Source organism: Chionomys nivalis, chromosome 19, assembly GCF_950005125.1.
Source record: "Chionomys nivalis chromosome 19, mChiNiv1.1, whole genome shotgun sequence".
Lineage (NCBI taxonomy): Eukaryota > Metazoa > Chordata > Mammalia > Rodentia > Cricetidae > Chionomys > Chionomys nivalis.
In genome coordinates this window covers 1,400,401-1,409,292 of record NC_080104.1, presented here as the reverse complement: position 1 = coordinate 1,409,292, position 8,892 = coordinate 1,400,401, and positions in this window count along the sequence as shown.

The window sequence follows — 8,892 nt, the reverse complement described above, 5'->3', positions numbered from 1 at the left end:
AGGCTGGACTCAAGTCACCCTAAGACCCTAGAGTTAGACACTAGCCAATCTGGTGTGACCTTATTTCCCAGTGTGGTGTCATTCAAACATTGGCCTTTCAAATACTGCATGATATCAGTGTGGTTTGCAAGAACCTAATATTTCATTACGTTAGAGGCAAATGCAGGAGTAATTCCATGCAGTCTAGTCTATATTTTGAGTTTGAGGACAGGCTAGTAGTAGAGGTTATAGGAACAAAAATAAGCAGGAATGTTAGGGATTGATGAGTCCCTTTGATTTTGACTGAGGTTGTCTTGTGCTGCGGTTTGATTCAGGTCCTGGCCTGTGTTAGACAAATATACTACCTCTGAGCTGCATTCAACTCAATAATTTCCTTTTATTTTACATAGAGACAAAGTCACTTCATATACCCAGACCATCCTAGAGCAGGAACTTTGTTTCCTCACATCTCTAGTGCTAGGATTCCAGCATTGTGCAAGCAGCCTACATGGCTTCATTTTATGTCAGTTTGAGGAGTGATCTTGTCAAACTGACCAGGATGAAGCACCTGCACCCCAACAGGCACTGTCAGAAGAATCACTGTCTTGGGGCCCGTCTTAACAAAACCATCCCCAATCTTGTTTTTATGATACTGTTAAAAATTCCATCTATCATCTGGGTTGTGGTGGCACAGGCCTTTAATCTCAATACTTGAGAGGCAGAGGAGACCCACCTGGTTTACAGAGTGATTTCTAGGATGTTCATTTCTACTGCCTTGGAAAACAAAATGAATTTTTTCTTCAATTAAAGCACAAAAGTGCAACCAATAAGCTGTAATTCCTGGGATTACAAACACCTGAAATAACAATGATTCCATAACTGAAAGTAAAAGACCCGGATAAACCCAGAGCTTCTAGCAGGAAAAATAGATTAAAAAGGTTCAGCAGGAAGAGAAGAGCCAATATCTCTTTTAGCCAGTTCAGTGACTCTGTTTCAAGAACTAACTGAAGATAAAGTTAGATTATAATCTTGAGAACAATCTTGAGAAACAGGGAGTAACCCCCTTGTGATTATCTCTGATATTTTCAGAATTTGTCAATGATCTCTGGTATTTTCAGAATTTTTCAATGATCACTGGTATTTCCAGAATTTTCCAATGATGCCTACCCTACCTCCTTTGGATTACTGTGTTATGGGTTTTCCCTTAAATACCCCTTCTCCCAGCAACTCAGGTTCGAAAACTAAACACTGGAAAATGTGCGTTTCATACTAAAGTTTTTAATGAAATTAATACACTTTCAAAAGAACGTGATTTTCTTTCAAAGTAAAGCTTGTACTAAGAGAAGGAACACTGATCTTACTTCTAACAAAAGGTTTTCATGAAATTAATACACTTTCAAAAGAACGTGATTATCTTTCAAAGTAAAGCTAGTAGAGAGAAAAGGTACACTGATCTCATTTCTAACAATGCTTTGAGACGTACCACAGAACTGCGTCTCTTTTCAGAGAAACACATATGCGTTTCTCATAAAAGCTTGTCAAGAAATTAATACACTTTCAAAAGAACATGATTGTCTTTCAAAGTAAGCATGTACAGAGAAAAGGAACACTGCTCTCACTTTTAACAATAGTTTTACATGTCCCAAACAACTGCCTCTCTTTTCTAAGAAACAAATGTGTGTTTCTTACTAAAGTTGTTCATGAAATTAATACACTTTCAAGAGAAAGTGATTATCTTTCAAAATAAAGCTTGTACAGAGAAAAGAAACACTGATCTCACTTCTAACAATACTTCGAAATGTCCCAAACAACAGCTTCTCTTTACAAAAAAACACATGTGCATTTCTCAATAAAGCTTTTCATGAAATTGATACACTTTCAAAAGAACATGATTATCTTTCAAAGTAAAGCTTGTACAGAGATAAGGAACACTGATCTCACTTCTAACGATACTTTAAAATGTCCCAAACAACAGCTTCTCTTTACAAAGAAACACATGTGTGTTTCTCAATAAAGCTTTTGATGAAGTTAATATACTTTCAAAAGAACATGATCATCTTTCAAAGTAAAGCTTGTACAGAGAAGGAGAAAACTGATCTCACTACTAACAATAATTTGACATATCACTAACAACTGCTTCTCTTTACAAAAAAACACATGTGCGTCTTGCTAAAACTTTTCATGAAATTAATACACTTTCAAAGAAAGTTATTACCTTTCAAAGTAAAGCTTGTACAGAGAAAAGGAACACTGTTCTAACTTCTAACAATTCTTTGATATGTCGCAAACAACTGCTTCACTTTTCAAACAACAAATATGCGGTTCTCACTAAAGCTTTTCATGAAATTAATACAATTTCAAAAGAATATTATTATCTATCAAAGTAAAGCTTGTACAGAGAAAAGGATCAATTCTCTCACTTTTTGCAATGATTTGACATGTCCCACAGAACTGTGTCTCTTTTCAGGGAAACACATGTGCTTTTCTTACTAAAGCTTTTCATGAAATTAATACATTTTCTAAAGAACATGATTACCGTCCAAAGTAAAGCTTGTACCAATAAAGGGAACACTGATCTCACTTCTAAAAATACTTTGATAAGATTCAAACAACTGCGTGTCTTGACAAAGAAAAATATGTACGTTTCTCACTAAAGCTTTTCACGAAATTAATACACGTTCAAAAGAACGTGATTATCTTTCAAAGTAAAACTTGTACAGAGAAAAAGAACACTGATTTTACTTCTGACAATATTTTGACATGTTGCAAACAACTGCTTCTCTTTACAAAAAAAAACACGTGTCTGTTTCTTACAAATCTTTTCATGAAACTATTACACTTTCAAAGAACATCATAATCTTTCAAAGTAAAGCTTGTACAGAGAATAGGTTCACTACTCTCACTTATAACAATACTTTGACATGTCCCAAACAACTGCTTGTCTTGACAAAGAAATACGTGTCCTTTTCTCACTAAAGCATTTCATGATTAATACACTTTCCAAAGAACGTGATTATCTTTCAAATAATCAAAGTAAAGCTTGTACAGAGAAATGGAACACTGATATCTCTTCTAACAATACTTTGATACGTCGTAAAGAACTGCCTCTCTTTACAAAGAAACACATGTGCGTTTCTCCTTTAAACTTTTCATGAAAATAGTACACTTTCAAAAGGACACGTTTATCTTTCAAAGTAAAGCTTGTACGGAGAAAACGAACCCTGATCTCACATCTAAGCATACTTTGAAATGTCCCAAACAACAGCTTCTCTTTAAAGAAACACATTTGCGTTTCTCTTTAAAGCTTTTCGTGAAATTGGTACACTTTCAAAAGAAGGTGATTATCTTTCAAAGTAAAACTTGTACAGAGAAAAGAAACACTGATATCACTTCTAACAATACTTTGACATGTCCCAAGCAATAGCTTCTTTTTACAAAGAAACACATGTTTTTTTCTTACTAAAGCTTTTCATTAAATTAATACACTTTCAAAATAATGTCATTATCGTAGAAAGTAAAGCTTGTACAGAGAAGAGAAACACTGATTTTATTTCTCACAACTTTGACATGTCCTAAACTACAGCTTCTCTTTACAAAAAACACGTTTTTTTCTTACTAAAGCTTTTCATGAAATTAACACACTTTCAAAATATCATGATCATCTTAGAAAGTAAAGATTGTACAGAGAAAAGAAACACTGATCTCATTTCTCAAATTACTTTGATATATCCTAAACAACAGCTTTTCTTTACAAAGAAACACATGTGCGTTTCTCAATAAAGCTTTTGATGAAGTGAATACACTTTAAAATGAACATGATTATCTTTCAAAGTAAAGCTTGTACAGAGAAGGAGAATACTGATCTCACTTCTGACAGTTCTTTGACATGACACAAAGAACTGCTTCTCTTTTCAAACAACAAATGTGCGTTACTCACTAGGCTTTACATGAAATTAATACAATTTCAAAAGAACATTATTATCTATCAAAATAAAGCTTCTACAGACTAAAGGATCAATTCTCTCACTTTTTGCAATGATTTGACATGTCCCACAGAACTGTGTCTCTTTTCAGAGAAACACATGTGCTTTTCCTACTAAAGCTTTTCATGAAATTAATACACTTTCAAAAGAACGTGTTTATAGTTCAAAGTAAAGCTTGTATGGATAAAAGGAACACTGATCTTACTTCTGAAAATACTTTGATAAGATTCAAACAACTGCTTGTCTTGACAAAGAAACATATGTACATTTCTCACTAAAGCTTTTCATGAAATTGATACACTTTCAAAAGAATGTAATTATCTTTCAAAGAAAAGCTTGTACAGAGAAAAGGAACCCTGATATCACTTCTAACAATACTTTGACATGTTCCAAACAACAGCTTGTCTCAAGAAAGAAACACATGTGGATTTTTTTACTATTGCTTTTCTTGAAATTAGTACACTTTCAAAAAAACATGATGATCTTTCCAGGTAAAAGTTGTTCAGAGAAAAATAACACAGATCTCACTTCTAACAAGACTTTGACATGTCGCAAACAACTACTTCTCTTTACAAAACAACACATGTGTGTTTCATACTAAAGTTTTTAATGAAATTAATACACTTTCAAAAGAATGTGATTTTCCTTCAAAGTAAAGCTTGCACTGAGAGAATGAAAACTGATCTTACTTCTAACAAAAGGTTTTCATGAAATTAATACACTTTCAAAAGAACGTGATTATCTTTCAAAGTAAAGCTAGTAGAGAAAAGGTACACTGATCTCATTTCTAACAATGTGTCTCTTTTCAGAGAAACACATGTGTGTTTCTTACTAAGCTTTTCATGAAATTAATACACTTTCAAAAGAACATGATTATCTTTCAAAGTAAAGCTTACACAGAGACAAGGAAGACTTATCTCACTTCTAACCATACTTTGACATGTCTCAAACTACAGCTTCTCTTTATAAAGAAACAAATGTGCCTTTCTTACTAAAGTTTTTCAAGAAATTAATACACTTTCAAAAGAACGTGATTATTTTTCAAAGTAACTTTTTACAAAGAAAAGGAACACTGATCTCACTTCTAACAATACTTTGAAGTGTCCCAAACAACAGCTTCTCTTAACAAAGAAAATCTCGTGTGTTTCTCACTAAAGCTTTTCATGAAATGAATACTCTTTGAAAAGAACGTGATTATCTTTTAAAGTAAAGCTTGTGTAGAGAAATGGAACACTGATATCCCTTCTAACAATACTTTGAAATGTCCTAAACATCTTCTTGTCTCAACAAAAACACATGTGGATTTTTTACTAAACCTTTTCATGAAATTAATACACTGTCAAAAGAACATGATTATCTTTCAGAGTAACAATTGTACAGAGAAAAGAAACACTGATCTCACTTCTAACAATACTTTGACATGTCCCAAACAACAGCTTCTCTTTACAAAGAAACACATGTTTTTTTCTTACTAAAACTTTTCATTAAATTAACACACTTTCAAAATAATGTGATTATCTTAGAAAGTAAAGCTTGTACAGAGAAAAGAAACACTGATCTCATTTCTAACAGTACTTTGACATGTCCGAAACAGCAGCATCTTTTTACAAAGAAACATAAGTGTGTTTCTAAATAAAGCTTTTGGCGAATTGAATTCACTTTCAAAAGAACGTGATTATCTTTCAAAATGAAGCTTGTACAGAGAAAAAGAACACTGATCTTACTTCTGCCAATAGTTTGATATGTTGCAACCAACTGCTTCTCTTTACAATTAACACATGTTTTTTTCTTACTAAAGCTTTTCAGAAATTAAATCACTTTAAAGAATGTGATTATCTTAGACTGTAAAGGTTGTACAGAGAAAATAAACACTGATCTAGTTTCTAACAGTACTTTGACATGTCTCAAACAAAAGCTTCTCCTTACAAAGAAACACATGTGCATTTCTCACTAAAGCTTTTCATGAAGTTAATACACTTTCAAAAGAATGTTATTTACTCTCATAGTAAAGCTTGTACAGAGAAGGGGGAACACTGATCTCACTTCTAACAATACTTTGATATGTCGCAAACAGCTGCTTCTCTTTACAAAAAAACACATGTGTGTTTCATACTAAAGTTTTTAATGAAATTAATAAACTTTCAAAGGAATGTGATTTTCTTTCAAAGTAAAGCTTGTACTGAGAGAAGGAACACTGATCTTATTTCTAACAAAAGATTTTCATGAAATTAATACAATTTCAAAAGAAAGTGATTATCTTTCAAAGTAAAGCTAGTAGAGAGAAAAAAACCCTGATCTCATTTCTAAAAATGCTTTCACATGTACCACAGAACTGTGTCTCTTTTCAGAGAAACACATATGTGTTTCTTATTAAGCATTTCATGAAATTAATACGCTTTCAAAAGAACATGATTATCTTTCAAAGTAAAGCTTGTACAGAGAAAGGGAAGACTGATCTCACTTCTAACAATACTTTGACATGTCTCATACTACAGCTTCTCTTGATAAAGAAACAAATGTGCATTTCTTACTAAAGTTTTTCATGAAATTATTACACTTTCAAAAGAACAAGATTATATTTCAAAATAAAGTTAGTACAGAGAGAAGGAACACTGATCTCACTACTAACAATACTTTGACAAGTCCCAAAAAATAGCTTCTTGTCATACCTTTACAACAGTAAAGAAATATTTAAATGTCATAACTGACCTAAAGTTCATGAAGACTGATTGTGATGAATGTACCACATGGGCTCAGCAGAGAAAATGTTCTCTTCATTGTGCTGTTCAAAGATTGATATTTTGTCATCAGAATACTTTCCCACAGCCATAGAATTCTAAAAGTCTGTAGATCTCCACTGTGTAAGGGAGCTGAGGTTGAGATATATATGGATAGAAGACATGGGTCTTGTGGGCCATACCTGAGACATTTGAGAAACCTTCACACACTCCGTTTGGCATACATTCAAAAGGATTCAAGCATCATTGGATCTGAAGAGTTGGAAGAGGAGTGCATGAACAAATTGGTATCACAATTACCCAAATTCCACTGTTTCCAGCATCTTTATATCAACAATTCTCCTGCTCTAGTTGGCAGCCTGGCTGATTGTCTCAGGTAAGGAAGGATAAAGAGAGGTTCTCCAGACAAATAACCCACCTTTTGCTTATAGTTTAGGAGGTCCTTGAACATCAGGCTATGCGCTATCAGCCTTGCACATCCAAGGAGATGAGCTCTGTGCTAAGCCACCTGTGACCAGCCCCAAGGATGCCGGTAATTGCTCATTAGAGAAAGGTTGTTGGGTGCATAGAAAGAGATTGAGTTAGTGGGAAATAGGTGACATCTGCATTGAAGTTGTAGGACCAGGACATGGCAGTGTTGAAGAAAGGACATCAGGGGACCCTATAACGAAACCGCTGTGGTGTCGCTGAAGCTCGCTTTTGGTAGGTAGTACTTACAGTCATCATATTCACTCTTCCTGATAGGAAAATCCCTGGGTTTTCTCCTGTGACCTGAGCCTGGCCAATGCTAGACTTCTGTGATTTTTGTGAGCTGACCAGGAAAGGGAGTGTCATGGGGGTTGACCTCCTTCAGAATGAATGCGGGAGAAGTACCATCTGCTCCATTGTCAGTTCTAACCATCCTCTTCAACAACATTTGACAGAAATCTCATTCTCTCTCTAGGTGCCTGAAGAAGCCATTGGAGATCCTGTCCATCACTCACTGTTACATCATACAGAGAGACTTGGATTACGTGCCCCGGTACATGAACCTTTCTGTGCTTAAACATCTCTACTTGTTTTACACAATGTTGGACTGGTGTATTAAGCCACTTGATTGTTTCCTTGAGAGAGTGAAAGACATCTTGGAAACTCTTGACCTGGCCGGATGTTGGCTGGAGGATTCTCAATTTAGTGCTTTGAATCCTGCCCTGAGTCAATGCTCCCAGCTCATCAAGATTGAGTTTTACATGAATGACCTGTCTTTACCCGTCCTGAACAACTGCTTCACCACACAGCCAAGTTGAACAAGCTAAGCAAAGAGACATACCCTGTCCCTCTGGAGTACTATGATGGATGCCGAGTGCTTCTATGCAGATTTGATGAACTTGGTCCTGAGCTTCTGGATATACTCAGGTCTGAAAGACAATGCAAGGCAGTCTGTTTTTTTCGCAGCCATCTGCCCTACCTGTCATGTACGCTATGCCTATGGCCTGAAGGACAGCCATTTCTTGGGAAATACTGCAGTGACACGTTGCCATGTGATGGCGAGGGAATACTTTTATGAGATGTGGTTGAAAATGTTTGGATTAGTGAACCTTTAGACTCCACCCCACAGAAACCCACCATGAGTAGCAGTGCCCTTCTGTCCACGGCACAAAATAAATGTGCTATGATTCTGGTTTGCTGGTGTCAGCTTCACAGCAAACAGTCAACTCATTCCCAGCATTCTCTGTTTCTGTTTTTTCTTTCTTCATCCTACTCACCTAGTAAGGCTCAAAGCTGTATGGGCCATGAAATTCATTGGGACCCATGGCACATGACTTCAGACCCTTCCATGTAGTCGTCTGAGTTCTAAGATTGCTAACCATTACCAGGAGGCCCAGCTTGTAAGCCTTATGGCAGTGGGCCTTATTCTTCAAAGCTCCTACCCTGTGGTTGTAGCTGGTGTCTTTCACATAAAAACCTTCTTTACAGAGGCTGAGAGGATGGCTCAGTGATTAAGAGCACTGATTGCTCTTCCAGAGGACCTGAGTTCAATTCCTAGCAGCCACATGGTAGCTCAACTCTCTGATCTGGTCTCCTCTTCTTGTGTGACAGGCAGAACACTGCATCATAATAATATACATAATAGTAATCATAATCCTTGAAAAATATTCATTACTTGAGCATGTTTCATTTTCTTGGTCTCTAAGAAGTGTCCTTTAGCCCTG